General features: G+C 38.7%; 1 protein-coding gene and 1 long non-coding RNA gene across 4 annotated transcripts in view; one reads left to right on the plus strand and one right to left on the minus strand.

Annotated features, from left to right (window-relative positions):
• The window catches only part of LAP3 (leucine aminopeptidase 3), a 143,662-nt gene that overhangs the window by 112,076 nt on the left and 7,394 nt on the right, over positions 1-24,192 (plus strand). The window lies entirely within an intron of this gene.
• LOC139170340 (uncharacterized) lies at positions 17,536-22,291 on the minus strand. Its single transcript, XR_011559596.1, has 3 exons — positions 22,208-22,291; positions 21,287-21,389; positions 17,536-17,621 (listed from the first exon to the last, which is right to left on the minus strand). It is a non-coding gene; the product is annotated as an uncharacterized lncRNA (long non-coding RNA).

A 24,192-nucleotide genomic window follows, 5' to 3' on the forward strand; every position in this document is an offset into this window, starting at 1 on the left:
AGCATTTATGAGGGGGATAACAATAGCTTATCTTGCAAAAAAGAAGAAACATAAAGATAAAAAACTAGATGAATACAAAAGTAAACTAAAATATTTAGAAATAGAAATTCAAAAAGACCTTCAAAATGAAAAAATAAGAGAAGAGATAGATATAATAAAACATAACATTAACTTAATAATACAAGACGAAATTGTTACAAAACTAAGGAAGACTAACCAATACCAATTTGAAAATGCGAATAAAATAGGTAGATGGCTTGCTTACAAATTAAAAAAACAGGAAGAAGAGCGACACATACAAGTCTTAGAGGATAAAAACGGAGAAATACAACATATAATGGGGGGGGGGAAGAACATATTAGTTGAATATTATGCCCATTTGTATCAAAGGGAAGAAATAAATCAAGATCAATTAAATAAATACTTAGAAGAAGCAAAAGTACAAAAGATAGCAGAATCAGATAAAATTACACTAGACGAAGAAATAACCTTATCAGAAGTTGAATACGCGATAGCTAAACAAAAGAATAACAAAACCCCAGGCCCGGATGGGATACCGGCCGAATTTTATAAAGAATTAAAAGAGTCTTTACCTGAAATTTTAGTAATAATATTCAATGAAGTGTTAGAAAAAGGTTTGTTACCGGCATCTTGGACACAAGCCCTAATAAGCATAATCCCGAAAGATCCCGGGGGGAAAAAACATATACAAAACTACAGACCAATATCCCTTCTCAATGTTGACTACAAAATTTTTATGACAATAATGGCAGAAAGACTTAAACCAATACTGAACAAAATAATAAAGGAGGATCAAAATGGATTCCTCCCAGGTAGATACATACGAAACAACACAAGAACAATATTGAATATTTTAGAATACTACGAGGCACATTCAGAAAAACAATTAGCGTTAATATTTTTAGATGCCCAAAAGGCTTTCGATAATCTAAGATGGGAATTCACCCTCGAATTAATTTTAAAAATGCAATTTGGTCCAAAAAATGATTCAAACTATATATAACACTCAGTCAGCCCAAATTATACTTAATGGTGAATTAACAAATTCCTTCCAAATCTCAAAAGGAGTCCGTCAAGGATGCCCCCTATCCCCGCTTCTATATATTTTAGCAGTAGAAACACTATTGAACCAAATAAGAACCAATATAAGAATCACAGGCCTGAAGGTTAAAAAACAGGAATTTAAGGTGCAGGCCTACACGGATGATTTGGCATTTATTTTGGATGACCCAACAGAAGCTGGGGAACATTTATTGAAAGAACTACAACAATATGGAGAGGTAGCAGGCCTAAAAATCAACAAACAAAAAACTAAAATCATAACTAAAAATATGGATACTAAACAAGAACAGGAGTTAGAAAGAATTCTAGGAATCCAAATTGTCAAAAAAGTAAAATATTTGGGCATAATATTAACTGAAAGATGCAGCACAATTCAAAAAGACAACTATGACTCACTTATTAAAAAAACAGAGCAACAGCTAATCAGATGGAATAAAATCCATATTTCGCTATCAGGGAGGATAGCTACAATTAAAATGTCTATTTTATCTAAATTTTTATATCTATTTCAGACTATTCCAGTAAAATTGAACAAAAACTTTTTTTCCAAAATAAACACAACTATTTCTAAATTTATCTGGGAGGGGAAAAAACCAAGGGTAAGATTTAAATTTTTACAAGATAAGGTGACACAAGGTGGATTTGGCTTACCAAACTTTGAAAGCTATTACCAATCAGCGGTCCTCCTATGGGTAAAGGAGTGGATAACCCTCCAAAACCAGAGACTATTGGCATTAGAAGGGCACAATATTCTACAGGGATGGCACAGCTTTTTATGGAATGAAAAAGAGAAGATTTCAGTATATTTTAAAAATCACATGATTAGATACTCCCTAATAAACACATGGTTAAAAATTAAAAAAGAGCACTACTCTAAAATCCCAAGGTGGTATTCCAGCCTGGAAGCTCTTACACATCCTAATCTATTTCAAATACAAAAATTGCTGAGCTATAATCATATACTGGATGAGAAGGGAATTATAAAAACCAGGCAACAATTACAAAATCAAAACATCAATATTGATTGGTGGTCCTACTTCCAAATTTGGACAAAATGGAACAAAGATAAAAAGAAAGAGGGAATTCAAGAAAAAGATAGTTTAATTGATAAAATACTATTAGGACATGAAAAAAAATTTATAACTAGAATGTACAATTATATAATGGGATATAACATGGAAACTGAAATAGTAAAAGAAAATATGATTAGTTGGGCTCAAAATATAGGTTATAATATTTATATAGAACAGTGGGAGCAAATGTGGAAAAATTTGAAACTAACCAAATCAGTACCATACAAGGAAAATTCACAAAAAATGTTCTATAGATGGCACCTAGCTCCAACTAGATTGGCTAAGATTTACCCCAATCTGAAGCCAAACTGTTGGAGGGGTAACAACAAAACCGGATCCTTTTACCACTTATGGTGGACATGTCCACACATAAAAAAGTTGTGGAAAAAAATTCAAATATGGATTCAAGAGATCACGGCAATCACATTAAAATTAAGACCAGAAATTTTTCTTTTGGGCATAATAGATTTGAAAGGTAAAAAAGAGGACTTCTATTTAATTCAACACATAATTACAGCTACAAGAATCACAATTGCACAGAATTGGAAAAAAGAGGATACACCAACCGAAAGAGAAATTATTTAAAAAATATACGATTGTGCAGAAATGGACAGGCTCACCCAAAAACATAAAAACAAAGAGGACTCAAGATATTATGAGACTTGGGAAAAAATTTAAGATTGGGTAAAAAAAAAAGAAAAAAGAAAGAAAGAAGATAAAATGTAAACTAAATGTAGGCTAAAAGACAGGGGAGAAGTTTTGACACTGACAAAATATAAAACTCTGAATATCTTTATCGGATTGTTATCAATATTTTTCTCAATTCAATCGGATCTTAATTCAAGTGTAGACTAAAAAAGTATGGGAAAAACTGCGGCAACCATATGCCGCTCAATCATTCATCTAAGATGTTTAGAACTGTTAGAAACAGTTCACTGGGGGGGGAGGGGGGGGAGGAAGAGTCAGAAGAGTTAAAAGGCAACAAATTACGAAGATAGAACGTTTTAAAAATTTAATTTTTATCTGGATATTCTGTTTGGTATTGATATGTATATTGAACTGATAAAGTTTATTTAAACAGAACAATTATATGATATAAATATAATAAGAACATGTGACTATATGTCGACATAATGATGCAAAACAAGATGTATCCACTCTTCCTTCTTTTGTATATTTTTGTAAATTTAATAAAAATTATTTTTAAAAAAAGAAAAAAGAAAAAGATGTTGAGATTTTGGAAAAGTTAACAGCAAAATGTTCAACATTAATGGAAGAAAACTATATTAAATTGAAGAAACAAATTGAAACTGATTTGCAAAAGTGGAAAAACTTGCAGTTGTCATTGATGGGTAGGATTGCACTAATTAACATGAATATTTTACCACGATTGCTTTTCTTATTTTCAAACATACCAATTAAAGTTAATAAAACCTTTTTTAATGATATGAATAAGATAACAACTACATTTATTTGGCAAGGAAAAAGACCAAGGATTAGTTTAAAATGTCTACAAGATGTACGAATAAGAGGAGGATTTGGATTTCCAAACTGGCATTTGTATTATCAAGCAGTGGCAATGATGTGGATTAAAGAATGGATAACGATCAGAAACAAAAAACTTTTGACTTTAGAAGGGCACGATTTACAGATAGGATGGCAATCATCTGTATGGTATGGAAAACGGACTATACATAGGTACTTTCAAAGACATAGCATTAGAAATTCTTTAACTGAAATTGGGGGAAAATTAAAAACAAACATCATTCTTTAATTTATTGGAATGCACCTTTGGAAGCTCAGACACCCCCCCACAGAGTACAGCGGAATAAAATTTCAAGATATAAAGATTTAATAGGACAGTCAAAAAGGTTAAAAACAATGATAGAATTAGAAAAACAAGGTATAAACCTTGATTGGTATACATATATACAATTGCGGGCAAGATGTAACGAAGATAATAAAGAAGAAGGTATAAATCTTGAAAAAAATAAACCAGATGCAATTTTATTTGGCTCAGATGAGCACATGATAAAAAGTTTTATGGTTATATTTTGTCTATTGATTTAGAATTTGAACAAGTTAAAGATATAATGATAAAGTGGATGAAGAATATAGGATATTCAATAGATATAGATAAATGGCAACACATTTGGGAAAGAAATTATAAAATGTCAATGTCAACAGCGTATAAAGAGAATATATATAAGATGTTTTATAGATGGTATATGACACCAGAAAGATTAACAAAAATGTTTAAGAATAGATCAATGAAATGTTGGAAATGTAATCAGCTACCAGGCTCTTTTTATTATATGTGGTGGACATGCACATAAGCTAAGAAATTTTGGAAAGAGATTCAGCATTGGATACAGAAGATTTTGAAAAGGACTATTGAATTTAAACTAGAAATATTCTTATTAGGTATTTCACCAGAAAATTTTAATAAAGAAGAAATATATTTCATTATACATATTTTAACAGCAGCTACAATAGCATATGCACAAAATTGGAAGCTGAGACTTCCAGTTTTGGCGTCACACTGACAGCTGGGCAGCCTTCAATCTTCCCGGGGTTGCTCCGGTTTTTCGTGCTTTTTTGGTGGCTTTTTGGGCAATCACTGACCTGTAGAGACAGTGATCTTAGAGAGGAATCTCCAGCGCACCGGGAGGTGGTTGGCAGATCCCCCGATCAGTGAGGATCTCCTCTTGCCGATGCACGAAAAAACCAATTGTTTGATTGGCCCAAAGAAGTGGCGCTCCGACTCCTCTGAGGAAGTTGCAGAGAATATGACGAGAAGGTTTTGGAAAGTGAAAACTTTGATCTAATCTAGCTTCAATGATCAATATTGCATTTATGTATTTATTTTATTTATTTATTGGATTTGTATGCCGCCCCTCTCCGTAGACTCGCATAGTACTAGATGGCTTTAGAATGAAACCTCTGCTGTTTCTGTCATTTAATTGATTGATTGCCAGAATTAGAAGGCGGCGACTGTATTGTTTATGGCGACGGAAAAAAGATCTGAATAGGCGATCAGTGTGGGACATAATATCTGGACATACTTAAAGGTAACATCAAAGTCCCCCGACATTGACAAAGATCGACTGAATAAAACTTGTTTTGAATCAGCAGTGGAAGAAAATTTGCTATTGGAATTCGTGAGAGTGTGCGGAAGTATTTGGAGGAGCAGATTGTGGGCAGAGTAAGTTAGCAACAAAATACAGAACCGGAGGACTGAAATATTTTCTTTTTGTATTTTTGTCTATCCTTTTCTTTTTTCTCCTTTTGCTCCCCCCTCTGCTTCTTTTTCCCCATGGACTTGTACTGTTCCTTATTTACCCAGCGGATTAGACCGATCTAACTAACTCTATTCTATACTTGGAACCTAACCAAACTTTCGAGTGATCCTGGTCTTAAAGCAGCATCGGACTACTTTAGAAGCCGGAAATAGCTGAACTTTTAAAAACAAACAAACAAACAGGGGCAACGTCTGCAAGAGGAAAAGAGGGGAGGGGGAAAAAAGAAAGAAAAAACAATACCAAATTCCCAGAAAATTCCGAGGACATTTTGAGATTTAAGAAGAAGGAGATCACAACCGGTACGATTTGGTGACGGAGCCGAAGGATCAAAACTATGCTGTTCTTTCCTAGCTCTTTTGTCTTCCCCAGCACCTTTTCCCTTCTTTACACTGTGATGAAATTTACGCTACTTATAATACTTTGTCAATATTCAACTTATTTTTCTTTCTACTTGTCTCTTCCATTTTCCTTAGACTCAATTGATTATCTTAGCATTATTGATATCAATATTACTGACTGTTCATTATAGTTATTTTGCCTTTCTTTAAATATAAATTTGAAAGCCTCATACTATTACTATTATTATCTGTTAAGCTTTATTAATACTTTTTACTTATTACCTGATTTCTTAATTATTAATTATATTAGTATACATTTGGAAATTGATTTGTTAGTTTGGTGAGTAACGGAATTAATTACCTTGGCCTCTTGAAATATTGTTTTCCCCCTTTTCTTATATTAAGTACATTAGAATATTAATGAACTGCTATTTTTTTTACTTAATAAGATCTTGATTTTACCTTTGACATTATATTTATTATAGTTTACTAATACCTGCAATATCATTTTTACTTCCTTTGTAACATCTAATTATCTCCCTAATGCTTTTATAGCATTATAGGAATTTCATCTCTACTTAATTCTTTGTTATACTCTATAATATTGAATCTCGCTAACTCTTATTGCTCTACCCTTATATTGGAATCTTTTTGGACCAAAGCTAAAATGTCCTCCTCCAATATTAATACAATAACCAAGGCAAGGAAAAAGGCATCTGCTCAGCCGTCAACACCAACCACGCAACGCAACTCTGACAACCCCCCGAACCCCCCAAAACCTCCTAATGAGAAAAACCCGGCAGACCAGACAACAGGCACGACTCTAGCCTCATTGCAGGACATGATGGTCAGAATGCAAGAATCCATTGACAGAAATTACGAGGCAATGACAGGTACCATGGGTATAATGAAAGAAGATATTAAGAAGATCGATGACCGGGTTGGCCGCCTCAACGAAAGAATGGAAATGGTCCACGGTATTCTTACACAAAATGAGCAAAAAATCCAAAAAATTGAGGAAGCAAATGAAAGAATGGAATCGCATCTCCAATATGCTGAATGTAGAATGGAATATGTAAACAAAAATCTTGAGGAGGCAATAATCTCGAATTGGAAAAATCGGCTTTCTACTTAAGATTTCAAAATGTTAACGAAACAAATGACGAAGATCTACCCCAAATTATAGCGGAGATCCTGACGGATATCACAAATAAGACCACGCAAGAAATAATACAGCAGATAGACAAAATTTACAGGATCTTCACAACATATGCCAGGAGAAATCGACTTCCTAGAGAAGTTCATGCCAGTTCTTGAGACGTACTGTTAGAGATGAAATATACAATCTATCCAAAGAAAATTCCATTTCCTATAAAGGGAGAGAAGTCGTCACACTCCGCCAAGTTCCATGATGGGTAAGGGAGAAAAGGAGACCTTACCAGATATTGGCATGCAGACTTAACAAAAATAAAATAACTTTTAGGTGGTTAGTTCCGGAGGGTATGCTCATCTCTGTCAGCAATAAAAAACACAAGATTACAACCGTGGAAGAAGCAAAAGACTTCTATGAGCATGTAATTAAAATTGTGGAAGAACATTACCCTCCTGATCAGGACCCAAAGGATAAGAATAGTATTGATGAAATTAGCTCCGAAGATACCTTATCAGACAAAGAGGCAAGAGACATATCTAGAAGACATGAACACGAAAGAGATGGCCCAATAAGCAGAGCACAAACCGAAGCCAGAAAGGAGAAAAGATGAGATTCCAGAAACTTACTCACAACATAATCTACATTCTTATTTTCTGTAAATATCAACGGTCTTGATTCACCTGCTAAGAGAAAGAAAATTTTCCACAAGCTAGTAAAACAAAAATTCGATATAATTTGCCTCCAAGAAACCCACATCAAAATTCGAGATGCCAATGTATTATCTTGTCCCAGGCTTGGTGAAAACTTTCTATTCCTCCCAAACGTAAAGAAAAGGGGAATCGTTGTTTACGTTAATCCCAATCTTGACCCAAAGTTAATTTACTCTGACAATAACGGTCAAATCTTACTAGTACAAATCTCTTTGGACGCAAAAAAATAAATATAATCACAATACAGTGATACCTCATCTTACGAACCCCTCTTCATACGAACTTTTCATGATACGAAGCTAGTGTTTAAGATTTTTTTGCCTCTTATTCCGAACTATTTTCACCTTACGAACCTGAGCAGCCGCCGGGATTTCCCTGAGGCTCCTCGATTCCCTTCATTTTTGCCAGCACTGCTTTGAATCACAGCGACAAACTCCCCCCTTCCAAACTGCATGGGGAAAAGACTCATGGAGCTCAAGAGAGGAGAAAGGTGTGGGAGAAATGAGCAGAATGGGATGGGCAAAAACGGGAGGGAAAGACTCATGGAGCTCGAGAGAGAAGAAAGATGTGGGGAAAATGAGCAGAACAGGGTGGGCAAAAATGGGAGGGACTCATGGAGCTCAAGAGAGGAGAAAGGTGTGGGGAAAATGAGCAGAATGGGATGGGCAAAAACGGGAGGGAAAGACTCATGGAGCTCGAGAGAGGAGAAAGGTGTGGGGAAAATGAGCAGAATGGGGTGGGCCAAAACGGGAGGGACCCATGGAGCTCAAGAGAGGAGAAAGGTGTGGGGAAAATGAGCAGAATGGGGTGGGCAAAAACGGGAGGGACCCATGGAGCTCAAGAGGAGAAAGGTGTGGGGAAAATGAGCAGGACAGGGTGGGCAAAAACGGGAGGGACTCATGGAGCTCAAGAGGAGAAAGGTGTGGGGAAGATGAGCAGGGCAGGGTGGGCAAAAACTGGAGGGACTCATGGAGCTCAAGAGGAGAAAGGTGTGGGGAAAATGAGCAGAACGGGGTGGGCAAAAACAGGAGGGACTCATGGAGCTCAAGAGGAGAAAGGTGTGGGGAAAATGAGCAGGACAGGGTGGGCAAAAACGGGAGGGACTCATGGAGCTCAAGAGGAGAAAGATGTGGGGAAAATGAGCAGAACGGGGTGGGCAAAAACAGGAGGGAAAGACCCATGGAGCTCAAGAGAATCTCTTTTCGCCTTGCTTCGTTGGGACTGCCACCTCTTGCCACCTCTCCCTGTCCCTCCCCCCACTCCGTTCGCCTCAGCTTAGTCTCCCCCCCTGCTTTTTTTTTTAAAGCCTTAATGTTTTGGATTTTCCTAATGGGCTTGCACACATTATTGGCTTTTCCATTGATTCCTATGGGAAACATTGTTTCATCTTACGAACTTTTCACCTTACGAACCTCATCCCGGAACCAATTAAGTTCATAAGATGAGGTATTACTGTATATGCCCCATCAATACATCAATCTACTTTTTTCTCAAATCTTCACCGAAAAATCACTGAATTAAACTTAGAAAACATAATAGTAGTTGGCAATTTTAATGCAATATCTAATAAAAAAATGGATTACAAAGGCTCTAAAATTAAACCAAGAAAACATTTACCTTTAACCTTTGAATACCTAATCACTGAATTTGCCCTACAAGACGCCTGGCACTGCTATAACCCCGACCATTATGAATATACTTTTTTTTTCTGCTTCACACAAATCATGGCCACGTATTGATATGGTATGGGCTACTCCTGACCTTATTAATGAAATATCTCAGATACAAATACTTCCGAACACTTGGACAGATCATAATCCTATAATTTTAAAATGGAGAAATCTATCCAACTTCCATTTCCATAGATGGTCCATGAACCAATCAGTTCTTAATGAAAAAGAATTCCAAAACCTACTTAAAAATGAAATACAGTATTTTCTCCAAATTGTCCAAGACGGGATTACATGTACTCAAAATTTATGGGACACGATGAAAGCTTATACAAGAGGTATTTACATTGCATACACAGTTAAAAGAAATAAACAGGCCCAATCTCAGTTGCATACATTAAATCTAAAGCTCAAAAAATCAGAAGAAACCTTACGATCTAATCCAAATAACTACAAAATTTTAGGTTAAATAAACTTGACTAAACATGAAATAAACTTAAAAACCCAAGACGAACTTTCACGAAAAATAAGAATCTCTAAACAAAAACGATATGAAACGGCTAAAAAACCCAGAAGATGGCTATCTTATCAACTTGCTCAACAAAAGAAAAACAAAAATATTGAAGCTCTATACGATGAATTGGGAACTCTAAAAACAAAACATAATGACAAAAAATGAATAATTGAACTCTTCTTTTTGAATCTGTACAGAAAGGAAGGAATAAACGACTACCTACTCTTGGAACTACTCCAAGACGCAGACACAATTAAAATAAATAAGGAGCAACAAGATCTCTTAAACAGGAAAATAACGCCATTAGAAATAGACAATGCAATTTTGAATTAAAAAAACAATAAAACACCAGGCCCGGATGGCATTCCTGCTGAGTTTTACAAACTATCATCAGAAACTTTGCACCCCATATTTCTCAACCTATTTAACGAAGCTCTTGAGGAAGCCAAACTCCCTGCCAAAAGATGATAAGGATAGCTCCCATATATAGAATTACTGCCCAATATCTCTTTTAAATTCAGATTATAAAATATTCGCAACAATTATAGCAAATAGACTCAAAAGAATACTAGATACCATAATACATCCAGATCAAAATGGTTTTCTTCTGGCAAGGAATATTGGAATGAACACCAGAATCATATTAGATTCTTTGGAATATTACAATAAAGTTTCAAGTTTCAAGTTTTATTGGATTTATATGCCGCCCCTCTCCGAAAACTCGGGGCGGCTAACAACAAAAATATTGATAAACCCGCAGCCTTCATATTTGTTGACCTACACAAAGCTTTTGACAGTCTTTACTGGCAATTTACACTACACAAACAGCAAACATACTAGTTAATAATGACATGACTGATAAGATAAATATTAGTAAAGGTGTAAGACAAGGGTGTCCCCTAGCCCCACTAATTTTTATCTTGGCTTTAGAAATCTTATTAAATAACATAAGAGCAAATAGTGAAATTCGAGGCCTTAAAATTAAACAAGAACAATTTAAAGCCCAAGCGTTCGCGGACGACATGGTTTTTATATTACAAGATCCATTAAAATCAATTGTATATCTGATTAAAGAAATGGAGAGATTTGGTACTGTGGCCGGCTTAAATATAAACAAAGACAAAACTAAGATAACTAACTCAAAATATACATATAATCAAATAAACAAACTTGAAGAAATATCTAAACTTAAATCTACTTAGGATTATGGATTACGGCAAATTGTATCACAATTAAAAAAGATAATTATGATAAACTTACTAATGACGTAGATAAAGATAAACAGATGGACAAAGCTTCCTCTCTCCTTAATGGGGAGAATCGCTATGATTAAATCAAACATACTTCCACGTTTTCTGTACTTATTCCAAACTGCTCCAATAAAATTAAATAAATCTTTTTTCGATTGCCTTCACAAGAAATTCCGCAATTTCATCTGGTCCAAGAAAAAGGCGAGGATAAAAATTAAATGTCTTCATGATCACCGCACAAGAGGGGGATTTGGACTTCCGAATATGGAGTTATATTATAAAGCCTCAATTCTTAATTCAATTAGAGAATGGATAACACTCAAAAATAGAAGATTATTAGCATTAGAAGATCATGACCTTTTGACGGGATGGCATGCCTTCTTAACAACAGACTCACACAAAATACCCTTATATTTTAAACAACATTATATTCGTAAAGCTTTAATTGATGTTTGGCAACATATAAGGAAAAATTATTATTTATCCATCCCAAAATGGATATCTCCAATTGAAGTTGTTACCTATCCCAATGTCCTCCCTCTTAATAAGATAATAACTTATGAGCACTTACTAGATATTAACAATGATCTAATTTCTAAACAAAATCTCTTAGAAGCGGGATCAAATTCAAACCATTTACAATAAACATAAAAACAAATTTGGTTTCCAAAAAAACAATACATTAGACAAGATCCTACTCAGCCCACACAAGAAAATAATATCCAATATATATAATAACCTATTGCAGCAGGACACTATAGAAGAAACTGTTAAAACTTCAATGATTGCTTGAGGTCAACATTTTGGATATACTATCCACCTGAATGAATGGGGAAAAATTTGGACTATAAATTACAAATATACAATGGCCATCACCCAGAAAGAGAATCAATATAAAATGTTCTACCGATGGCATTTGCCTCCAGCTAGTCTTGTCAAAATCTACCCAAATATGTCCCCAAAATGCTGGAAATGTAAAGAAAAAACTGGCTTATTATCACGCCTGGTGGACATGTGATATTGCTAAAACCTATTGGCAAAAAAATTAAAAACATTATATAACAAATTACTTCTTTATCTATCCCTCTAAAACCAGAACTATTCCTATTAGGAATATCCAGACAAAATATTAACAAGGAAGATTATTATATCATGACTCACATTCTAACCGCTGCAAGAGTTTTGTATGCGCAATATTGGAAATAAGAAAGAACACCGACTATGTTAAATCTCTTAATTAAAGTTATGGACTACGCAGAAATGTCCAAATTGACCATGGAATTACAAAATCAGGAAGATACAGATTTCTACCAAGCCTGGGACAAGTTGTACAATTGGTTAAGGAGAAGAAAATACAGTGATCCCTCGATTTTCGCGATCTCGTTCTTCGCGAAACGCTATATCGCGATTTTTCCCACCCAATGACGTCACTCTCTTCCTTCCTTTCTCATCTTTCTTTCTCTCTCTCTTTCTCTATCTTGCTTCTTCCTCTCTCACACTCTCTTCCTCCCTCTCTCATCTCTTTCTTTCCTTCTCTCTCTTTCTCTATCTCTCCCCCTCTTGCTGGCGGGCGGCGGGCGGGCGGGCGAGCGGGGGCATCAGCGAGGAAGACCCAGCGAAGGTTCCTTCTGCCGCCCAGCAGCTGATCTGCTCGGCAGCGCGGTAGCAGCGAGGAGCCGAATCGGGGTTTCCCCTTTGCGTGGGCGGCGGGGAAACCCCGATCTTCGTCTGCTCGCTGCTGCTGCGCTACCGAGCAGATCAGCTGCTGGGCGGCCGCCGCAGCAGCGAGCAGACGAAGATCGGGGTTTCCCCGCCGCCCACGCAAAGGGGAAACCCCGATTCGGCTCCTCGCTGCTGCTGCGCTACCGAGTAGATCAGCTGCTGGGCGGCCGAAGGAACCTTCCCTGGGTCTTCCCCGCCGCCCACGCAAACTCCACCATCTGCGCATGCGCGGCCATGAAAAAAAGTGCACGCATGCGCAGATGGTGTTTTTACTTCCGCAACCCTACATCGCGAAAAATCGATTATCGCGAGGGGTCTTGGAACGGAACCCTCGCGATAATCGAGGGATCACTGTACTTGCAAATTTTACAAAAAGAAGACAATCCAACAAATTAACTCTTTAATGAATGATAAATTTCAACTATTACTTTACTTACCGTAAATATCGTATATATCTTACTTGCAGCATTGGAAGATCAAAATTATCTACTCCCAAACAAAACTAGTATATATCCTCAAAGTGATAAGATGTGATTTAATACACCAACCACATTCTCTAATTTTATGTCGTATTGAGCCATAGCACCAGCCAAGTTGCTGGTCCTTCTTTACCTATTTCCTATACTCCCTCCCTATATTTTACTTTCCCTCAATATCTTTCTCTCTATTGTTTCTCCTTTTCTCTCTCACCTTTTCTTAACTTCTTTTCTTATTATTCTCTATTTTCTAAATATTATGTGATGTGATGTTTACAGTATAGACCTCAAATGTTACGATTTACAAACTAATTACTAATTACTGTAGACTTAATTTATCTTACCCTTGCTATTTTCATGTTTGTAAAACTCAATAAAGATCATTTAAAAAAATTGGAAGCTGAATAAAATTCCAGACAAAAGAGAAATATTACGTAAGATTTTAGATTGTGCTGAAATGAATAGGCTTACTTTAAAACTTAAAGATAAAGAGGAGTGTGATTACTATAAGATCTGGGGAAAGTTTTATGAATGATTGGAAACTAAAAATAATTGAGAATTACTTTTGAAGAAATACATGATGATTTAATTTTAATCTATTAAAGACCCAGATGATGAAATAAGGATTGGTGGCAGCATTGGATAAGGAGTTAACACAGAGATGAAAGGATCAAATTAGATATTGAGTTAAGATGTTTATGTTTTATTATAAATAGAAAAAGGGAATATAGGAACTTCCGGGGGTGGGGCCAAGCTGAAGCGACGTGTAAGTTAACAGCTTCTGGCTTACACTCGAGATGTTTTGTCTAAAAACCACTTTTGTGGGGGAAATTCTTCCCGGAGAGAGGAATTTGGGTAAGGGGAAGTATCCAACAGCGGGTGGGGCGCAACCCCCCACTGCGGGTGGCAAACCCCCCCCCCGTGTTTGGGTGGAAAAAAAAGTCGGAGTTTTTAGCTCCGGCCCAAAGGCTTGGCACACTGAGCTGACAACAGGGAAGCAAAAGAGGAGCAGCGGCAGCAGCGGTCTGTATTTAACTACTTTAATATACTTACCGTGATAATCAAGGGGGAAAAGATGCTAGAGGGAAAAAAATAGGTAGTCTCCTTGGTATGAACTGTTAGCGATTAAGGAGAGCGGAGCGTTTTGACAAAGAAATTGGAAAACTAATTCAAGATATCGAAATAGGCCCAAATCTATGGGCAGACCACCATCCAATAATAATAAAAATCAAAGATCCTAGGAAAGAACACCACAGATGGTCCATAAACCAAGCACTAACCCAAGAACAAAATTACATCAATTATATTAAACAAGAACTCAAATTATTTTTTAAAGACAATTGGAATAACGATATTACAATTCAGAACATTTGGGACACTACGAAAGCATTTATAAGAGGGTTAACAATAGCATACTCAGCTAAAATTAACAAATCTAAAGATAAAAAATTGAATGAATATAAAAACAAATTAAAATATTTAGAAACAGAAATCCAAAAAGATCTCCAAAATGAAAAAATAAGAGAAGAAAGGGATAAAATAAAACACAATATTAACTTACTAATACAAGACGAAATTGCTGTAAAACTCAAGATGACTAAACAATACAAATTTGAAAATGCAAATAAAACAGGCAGATGGTTAACATATAAATTAAAAAAAGAAGAAGAACGATATATACAAAGATTAGAGGATGAAAATGGAGAAACCCAATATACAATGGATAAAAAAAAATATCGCAGTTACAGTAAATACTATACTGAACTATATCAAAGAAAAGAGACAAAAAAAGAACAATTAGATACGTATTTAGAAAATGTAAAATAAACAAGAAAATAACCCTAATAGAATTGGAAAACGCGATATCCAAACAAAAAAACAAAAAAACACCAGGCCCAGATGGGATACCGGCGGAATTTTATAAAGAATTAAAGGAAATAATAGGGGAAATATTATTAATTATATTTAATATATAATTATATTTATATGCAAATAAAATAGATGTAGTTGTTGATGATAAGGGGCAAACTAATAATGAAAATAATGTTCTTCGGGTAATGTGCACGAATGCTCGAAGCTTGAGCAACAAGCTCTGTGAATTAATGGCCATAATATCTAGAGATAATTTGGACCTGGTTGCCATAACTGAGACATGGTTTAAGGATTCTAATGAATGGGAAATATCCATACCAGGATATACACTGTATAGGAAGGATAGAATAGAGAGAAGGGGAGGTGGAGTAGCCATTTATATTAAAGAAAGTCTAAAAACAACACTAATTCAAAATACAGGTCAAGATCTAGAGACTCTCTGGATTTGCATGCAAAATAAAGAAGGTTCTGTCATTAGAATTGGGGTGATCTATAGGCCTCCAGGGCAATCCGAGGAATATGACAACAAGATGGTGGATGAAATTACCCAAATGGCAGTAAAGGGAGATATTGTGGTTATGGGTGATTTCAACATGCCTGATGTTGACTGGAATATCCCCAGTGCCCTTACATGCAAAAGTAAGAATATAGTAGAGGCCTTTACAGGAGCAGCTCTGGCACAGCTGGTTAAGACACCAACTAGAGGGGAGAATATTCTAGATTTAGTTTTTACGAATGGGAATTGGGTTTCAGATGTCAAGGTGGGAGAAAATTTAGGTTGCAGCGACCATCTATGTTTGTGGTTTGATGTAAAAACGCATTGTGAGCAATCCTATAATGCAACCAAAGTATTGGATTTCAGAAAAACAAATTTTAATGCAATGGGGGAATATTTAGATAATGAATTAAAGGGGAGGGATAAAATGGCAGGAGCGAGCACCCAGTGGACTGTATTAAAAAAGGCCATCTTAAAAGCCACTGGACTGTATGTAAGACAAATAACTAAAGGTAAAAGGAAGAAGAAACCACTATGGTTTAGCAATGATGTAAGGGCTATAGTCAATGAAAAAAAGGCTGCCTATAGGAGGTATAAAGAGTCTGGAAGTATAGCTGATAGGGAGGTGTATAAAATGAGACAGAAGGAGGCGAAACAGATAATATATGCTGCTAAAGCCTCAAAAGAGGAAGAAATTGCCAAATCTCTAAAGAAGGGGGATAAAACCTTCTTCAGATATATTAGTGATAAGAAGAAGAAAAACTGCGGCATCACGAAGCTTAGTACCGGGAATAATACATGCATTAATGGGAATAAGGAGATCGCTGACCATTTCAATAGCTACTTCTGTTCAGTTTTCTCAAAAGACACCTTACAAAATAAAACTATAGAGGGATATAGCATTGCTTCCAGCTGTACGGATTCAGCTCCAGTGATCTTAGAAGCCGATGTCTTAGAAGAACTTGAACGATTAAAGATAAATAAGGCAATGGGTCCAGATGGCATCCACCCCAGAGTTCTTAAAGAACTCAGATCTGTCATTGCTACCCCCCTGACTGATTTGTTTAACCAATCCTTGTTAACAGGAGATGTTCCTGAGGATTGGAGAATGGCCAGTGTTGTGCCTATCCACAAGAAGGGCAGTAGAGAAGAAGCTGGTAACTACAGGCCAGTTAGCTTGACATCAGTTGTAGTTAAAATGATGGAGACTCTACTCAAAAAGAGGATAAATCAGCACCTAAAAAACAATAACTTATTGGACCCAAATCAGCATGGCTTTACTGAAGGCAAATCATGTCAGACTAATCTCATTGATTTCTTTGACTATGTCACAAAGGTGTTGGATGAAGGTGGTGCCGTGGATATTGCCTACCTGGACTTCAGCAAAGCCTTTGATACGGTTCCACATAAAGAGCTGATAGATAAATTAGTGAAGATTGGACTTAATCCCTGGATAGTTCAATGGATTTGCAGCTGGCTGAAGCGTAGACATCAGAGAGTTATTGTTAATGGCGAGTATTCTGAGCAGAGTCAGGTTACAAGCGGTGTGCCACAAGGGTCTGTTCTGGGTCCTATTCTTTTTAATATGTTTGTGAGTGACATAGGGGAAGGTTTGGTAGGGAAGGTTTGCCTATTTGCCGATGACTCTAAAGTGTGCAATAGGGTTGATATTCCTGGAGGCGTCTGTAATATGGTAAATGATTTAGCTTTACTAGATAAATGGTCAAAGCAATGGAAACTGCAGTTTAATGTTTCCAAATGTAAAATAATGCACTTGGGGAAAAGGAATCCTCAATCTGAGTATTGTATTGGCAGTTCTGTGTTAGCAAATACTTCAAAAGAAAAGGATTTAGGGGTAGTGATTGTTAGTAACATGACTTACCTCATACAGGTGATGCCACAGCCTCTGTGAATTTGTAAAAACTCCAGTGGCTGCTGATCCTAATGCTACATCCATGGCACCTATAAAATACAGATTATGCAGCCATTTTTCCATGTCAATTAGCAAATTGCTCACATTTCTAAAAATATCTATTTTCTTTTATTTGCAAGATTATAATATATATAGAATTCTAAAAATTCAATACATTTGTTCTATGTTCTAAGAAGTTGGACCATTTTCATGCATACTATCAGGTGCACAAGAGATATTGTTTTGCAGTTCCACCCTACTTGTTGGAAGTGTACTATGAAAAGTTTGTTTGATTCATCCAACTCCTTTTTAGTGTCTTCAAGCAAAGATAATTTTATTCAGATGGTTTTCTGTTTACCTTTGACATTTCAACCTTTTTATTATCTGCAATATTGGCACCTGGTTTGTTTTGCTCTACTTTTAATTGTTCACAGTGAGCTGCTTAAGTGCACAACCTTGATGAAAAGCTGAATCTTTATTTAAAATAATATTCTCCCAGTAGTCAAAATAGTGTTATGATCAACATTTAAATTTATTTTAAACATAATGCTTATACTTTTGCATTTGAGTAAGTAACCTATTCTTTCTGGGGGGGGGGGGGGGCAACCCTGTAAGTAGTAAAAAAAAATCATTATACTTTAAGACAATAGAAATCCTTTCCATGAAATTTGGATGGTCTGCAAACCATCACATTAATAAAATATTCTGCATAGGAAGGGGCACTTTTCATAGTACAGTAGTCCCTCGCTATACCGCGCTTCACCTACTGCGGCTTCACTTCATTGCGGGTTTCTGAGGAAGTCGATCGGCAGATTTAAACAGCCCGCCGAACTCGATCGGCAGGTTTTTCAAAAAAAAAAAAATCTAAAATTGTAAATACTGTATTTAAATACTGTATCTAAAATAAATACTGTGTGGGAAGGGTTTATAAACACTTAAAACAATGAAAGCTTACCAAACAATTACAATATAAATACTTAAATAAGTACTATCAGTCGATAAATTCCCTATCGTGGATTTCACCTATCGCGGCCAGGTCTGGAACGTAACACCAGCGATAGGTGAGGGACTACTGTACAGTGATACCTCTTCTTACGAACCCTTCTTCATATGAACTTTTCGAGATACGAACCCGGTGTTTAAGATTTGTTTGCCTCTTCTTAAGAACCATTTTCACCTTACGAACCCGAGCCTGGGTGCATGGGCTCTGTTACTGGGAGTGCACTCTTACTGCATGTGCACTCTCTTACTGCCGCAGGGATTTCCCCTGCCTTGTGACTGCCACCATTGGGATTTCCCATTTGCTTGCCGCCCTACTGGGATTCCCCACCTCCTTTTGCTTGCACCGGCAGTCCTGAGGCAGGGAATCCCAGCCGTGGCAAGGACCCGCGCTTCGCCCTCAGACAAGGCTCCCTGGCTCTCACTCTGTGCTGGCGGTTGCAGCTGAAATGGAGACCAAAAAAAGTTTTCCTTCACTCAGCGGCATCTCAGCTGGTTCCTCTAGTCCAGACCCCGCTGTATCTCGGGCAGGCAGTGGTAGCTGGTGCGGCCCAACAGAAAACAAATGCCAAAGCCATCTGGAGTGGGCTGTCTTTGGGAGGGGGAACACTTGAGACCGTCCTTGCAGAGATGCTGCTAGGAAGAAGGACGAGGAGTTGGTCCCGAATCCTCGTGTGCGCTGCAGTGGGGCAGCTCTGCCCCGGCCAGGCTACTGCTCCTCCCCCTGGAGCTCCCAACATGGCAAGTGAGCAAGTGAGCGAGCGAGAGAGACCAGCCACGGTGACATTGTACGGGCAGGAGAGCGAGTGTGAGAGAGAAACGAGCCTTCTCCAGCAGTCGTTGGGAGCTCCAGCGGGAGGAGCAGTAGCCTGGCCGGGCAGAGCTGCCCCGCTGCAGCGCACACGAGAATTCTGAACCAACTACTCTTTCTTCGTACGGCCAGAGAAGGCTCGTTTCTCTCTCTCTCGCGCTCTCCTGTCTGCTACAAAGACACCACGGCTCGTCTCTTTTGCTCGCTCACTTGCTCTCCTGCTGGCTACAAGGACAGGGAGGCATGGCATCAGGACTTTCTCCCCACAGTGTCCTGGTAGTGGGCAGGAGAGAATGAGAGTGAGAGAGAAACAAGCCTTCTTCGGCTGTCCGAAGGAAGAGGAGTAGGTCCAGAATTCTTGTGTGCGCTGCAGCGGGGCAGCTCTGCCTGGCCAGGCTACTGCTCCTCCCGCCGGAGATCCCAACGACCGCCGGAGAAGACTCATTTCTCTTTCTCTCCCTCTCCTGCCTGCTACAAGGACACCGCAGGGAGAAAGTCCTGATGCCGTGCCTCCCTGTTCTTGTAGCCAGAAGGAGAGCAAGTGACCGAGCGAGAGAGACAAGCTGCGGTGTCCTTGTAGCAAGCAGGAGATGAAGCACGAGAGAAATGAACCTTCTCCGGTGGGCGTTGGGAGCTCCAGCGAGAGGAGAAGTAGCCTGGCTGTGCAGAGCTGCCCAGCTGCAGCATGCATGAGAATTCGGGATTAACTCCTCTTCCTTTGGGTGGGCAAAGAAGGCTCGTTTCTCTCTCTCTCTCTCTCCTGCCCACTACAAGGACACCACGGGGAGAAAGTCCTGATGCCATGCCTCCCTATCCTTGTAGCCGGCAGGAGAGCAAGTGAGCGAGAGAGAGAGACGAGCCACGGTGTCCTTGTAGCAGGCAGGAGAGTGAGCGAAAGAGAGAAACGAGCCTTCTCTGGTGGGCGTTGGGAGCTCCAGCAGGAGGAGCAGTAGCCCGGCCGGCGAGAACAAGGATTCGGGACCAACTCCTCTTCCTTCTTCCTGGTTTTGGGAAGCTGGAGCCCTCCGTGCCTGCCTCCTCCTCCTGCTGCAGAAAGAAGCTGAGGGGTGCTCTTCTTTGCAGCCACAGGAAGTAGCCTGACTGTGGGGTTGTCTGCTTTTTTTTCTCCTCCATGGCTTTGGGCTCTGCAGTTGCATGCTCATCTGGCAGCTGGCTCTTCTTCTTCTTTTGCCGCCGCTGTTGCTTGGAGGTGAGGGGCACATCCCGAGTTCAAGACCAGGTGTCCTTGTCCTCCCGAGGCGCAGCCAGAGAAGGGTTGTCTCTCTTGCTCACTCACTTGCTTTCCTGCCGGCTACAAGGACAGGAAGATCAAGTGGAGGCTAACGGAGTGGGGACATGGGCAGCGAGGGGATCCCGTCCTGGCAGCGGCGGCTTCCGGGCGGCCTTGGTACAGCTCTTGGAGCGGGCGGGATGGGCGCCTTTGGCGAGGGGGGGGGCAACCGGCAAGGTGGCGGCTCTGGGCTCTCCTGTCCATCCAGAAACTGAAAATTCTGCCCTTCCCCACACCTGGCTTTGGCCCCTCGCAGGCTTCTGGCAGGGGTGGCGGGCGATGGATGACCGGGGCTCCCACAGACACATTTTGGCAGCGAGATGGTCTCGCCCGCCACTTCCGCGTTTTGCCTCTGTCCCCACTCCGTTCGCCTCCACTTCGTCCGCCCGCCACTTTTTTTAAAAAAAAACTTTAATGTTTTGGATTTTCCTAATGGGCTTGTATGTATTATTCACTTTTACATTGATTCCTATGGGAAACATTGTTTCTTCTTACGAACTTTTCTACGAACCTCATCACAGAACAAATTAAGTTCATAAGAAGAGGTACCACTGTATTTCTAATATACTGGGAATATGGAATAAAGAAGCTTCAAACAAATAAAAAAGGGTTACCTGTTAATGTTGCAGTATCTAAAATTGCTCTTGGATTAAAACGGTGTGCATAGTGAAGAGCATCAGCCAACACCAATCTTCCCTCAGCATCTGTATTGTCAATCTTTTATGAAGCAATCAGAAAATCAAGAAAAAAATACATTCTATTTGTAATTACAGTATGGGTTATAAGTTTGTCTATATCATCAATAGCTAATTTGGGGGGGGCAATAATAGTACATTTTAAAACTGTAAAATTTAATGCACTATAACTCTAAATCTGAAATAAATAAAATTACTACTATCAATTAATGGATATAATAGAACCAAACAAAGCTCAAAAGACTATAACATTTGTGAAAATATATTTATTTGCCACTAAGACATCCTTGGAAGTCCATTTCCACTATTTCCTCTTTGTAGCAGCTACCTCCTGTCCCGATTTTGTAGGGTTATCAGGAGGTATCCTCTATCCAGACTAGCAAATATGAAAGACTGCCATTCTTTTATTATTGTACTGGTATTGTAATCCTGAAAGACTAATGGTTAATACAAATAGTCTAATCCCATGTTTTTCATTCTAGACAACTTTAAGATATATGGATATCAACTACCAGAATTTCCCAGCCAGTATAGGATCACATAAGGAATATGTTATTGTTCTGTTAAATATAAGATTTCTAACATTCCCTCAAATCTGATGATTTCTAACATTCCCTCAAATCTGATGATCTTCAAAAAGGGTTAAAAATGTTAGCAAGCTAACATTTATAGTCCTTTCTATGGGGCATATAGTCCTTTCTATGGGGCATTTGCAAGCAATTGTTGATTCAAAGTTTATTTGTTCAGCTAAATATTATGTTACTAGATGAAACTTCAGGTCCAATCCAACCTCGTGTTATTTTATTAAAACCTGTACTGAGTAAGCATCTTAAAACATACCTGAATCGTTTTTCCATTCATGGCTGTCACAACATCTCCAGGTTTATTTGCCCTCCCACTGGGCAAGTTTTCACAAAGGGGGGCCAGGCCTTAGATATAAAGAATTCCAATTGAATTTATGCAATTGGGGTTCTTCCTAGCACAAATTTGGATATACATGCAAAAAATATGGTCTAGAAATAGCTACCGAAGAGACTAAGGTACAATGTGTGATCATGGCGTTAGAGGGGGCCACAGATGAGGGGGTCTAACTGAACAAAAATGCCCTGAAGCTGAGAAACCTTGACCGCTTCATAGTTGCACTTTGGGAGTGCTTTGAGGACCATTTAGCTGATCACAAAACCAGAGATTGAATAAAAACCATCAGCCAAGAGTACAAGGGGATGGTTGGGTACATCCAGGAGTTTCGCAACTAAGCACTGGGTTTCCTCCATTTAAAGTGACACAGGACAAGACTTTGTATCTATCCTTGAATTACCTCAGTCCACCCCATTGACTGCATCACTGAAAGATTGGGTTGCCCAATTACAGAACACCTGGCCAGTAGTTAGAAATGTTTAGGATGAAGTTATGGAAGCATACAAAAGACAGGCTGATAAAAAGTGCATCAAGCCAAAGAACTTTAAGGTGGGAGACATGGTCTATCTCTCTACCAAATTCGTACAATCTAGATAACCATCAAAAACATTGGGGCTGAATATGTTGGGACCTTTCCCCATCAGGAGGATTATTAATCCACTAATTTAGAACTTGGGCTATCAAAAATGATCAGACGTGTATACCTAGTATTTCACTATAGCTTACTGAAACCAGAAATCACTTCTTTGCATCCTGAATTGCAACCAACTCCCAACCAGTGTTCCCTCTAATTTTTTGGGGTGGGTGGGTGGAAAGGAATAGTGTCTGAGCGGCAGTCCCTTCGGGACTGGGTGGCACAGAAATAATAAATAAATAAATAAATAAACAAACAAACAAATAAAAAACCCACCCTGTTTTGCCTCAGAGAATTTCAAAATAAAATACTGTACAGTGGTACCTCAAGATACGAACCCCTCGTCTTACGAACAACTCGTGATACGAACCCGGGGTTCAGAAAAATTTTGCCTCTTCTTACGAACTTTTTTCGAGTTACGAACCGGCGTTCGGAGACTGCTGGGAAGCCGCGCGGCTGTTTTAAAAGGTGACAGCCGGGCGGCGGGGCTTCCCAGAAGCCTCCCAAACGCCGGTTCGTAACTCGAACAAAGTTCGTAAGAAGAGGCAAAATTTTTCTGAACCCCGGGTTCGGTTCGGGAGGTTGCTGGGAAGCCCCCCAGCCCGGCTGTCACCTTTTAAAACAGCCGCGCCGCTTCCCAGCTGTCTCCCGAAGCCGAACGCGGAAGTTCAGCTTTGGCGTTCGGCTTCAGGAGACAGCTGGGAAGCGGCGCGGCTGTTTTAAAAGGTCGCAGCCGGCCTGGGGGGCTTCCCAGCACCCCCCCGAACCCCGACTTTGACTTTAATTGACTTTACATTGTTTCCTATGGGAAACAATGTTTCGTCTTACGAACCTTTTGTCTTACGAACCTCCTCCTTGCACCAATTAAGTTCGTATCATGAGGTATTACTGTACTGTGTATCTATAACAGTGAGCTCATAATAGGGCAACTCTATCAATATCAAAATGCCACTTAAATAGTTGAGCTAGTTTCAAACTAGATTTTGATTTTCTTTCTCTCTTCCTTACTCCCATTCTTTTTCTTTTTCTTTTCCTTCCTCTCTTTTTTCTATCTGTTTCTCTCTCTTCCTCTCTTCCTTTCTCTCTCCTTCCCTCTCACTCTTTCCCTCTCGGCTTCTGGGCAGGTTTGGAAAACTCTGAGTTGATGATGATTTTTAAGTGAGCGATTGCTCACTGCTCAGCTTAGAGTGAACTATGCTCCCAACCCTATTATGATTGGGGGAGAGCAGCAATTTGTGGTCAAAGACACTTTGGATTCTCATATCAGGGAAAA

This window comes from Erythrolamprus reginae, chromosome 7 (genome assembly GCF_031021105.1).
Source record: "Erythrolamprus reginae isolate rEryReg1 chromosome 7, rEryReg1.hap1, whole genome shotgun sequence".
Classification (NCBI taxonomy): domain Eukaryota; kingdom Metazoa; phylum Chordata; class Lepidosauria; order Squamata; family Dipsadidae; genus Erythrolamprus; species Erythrolamprus reginae.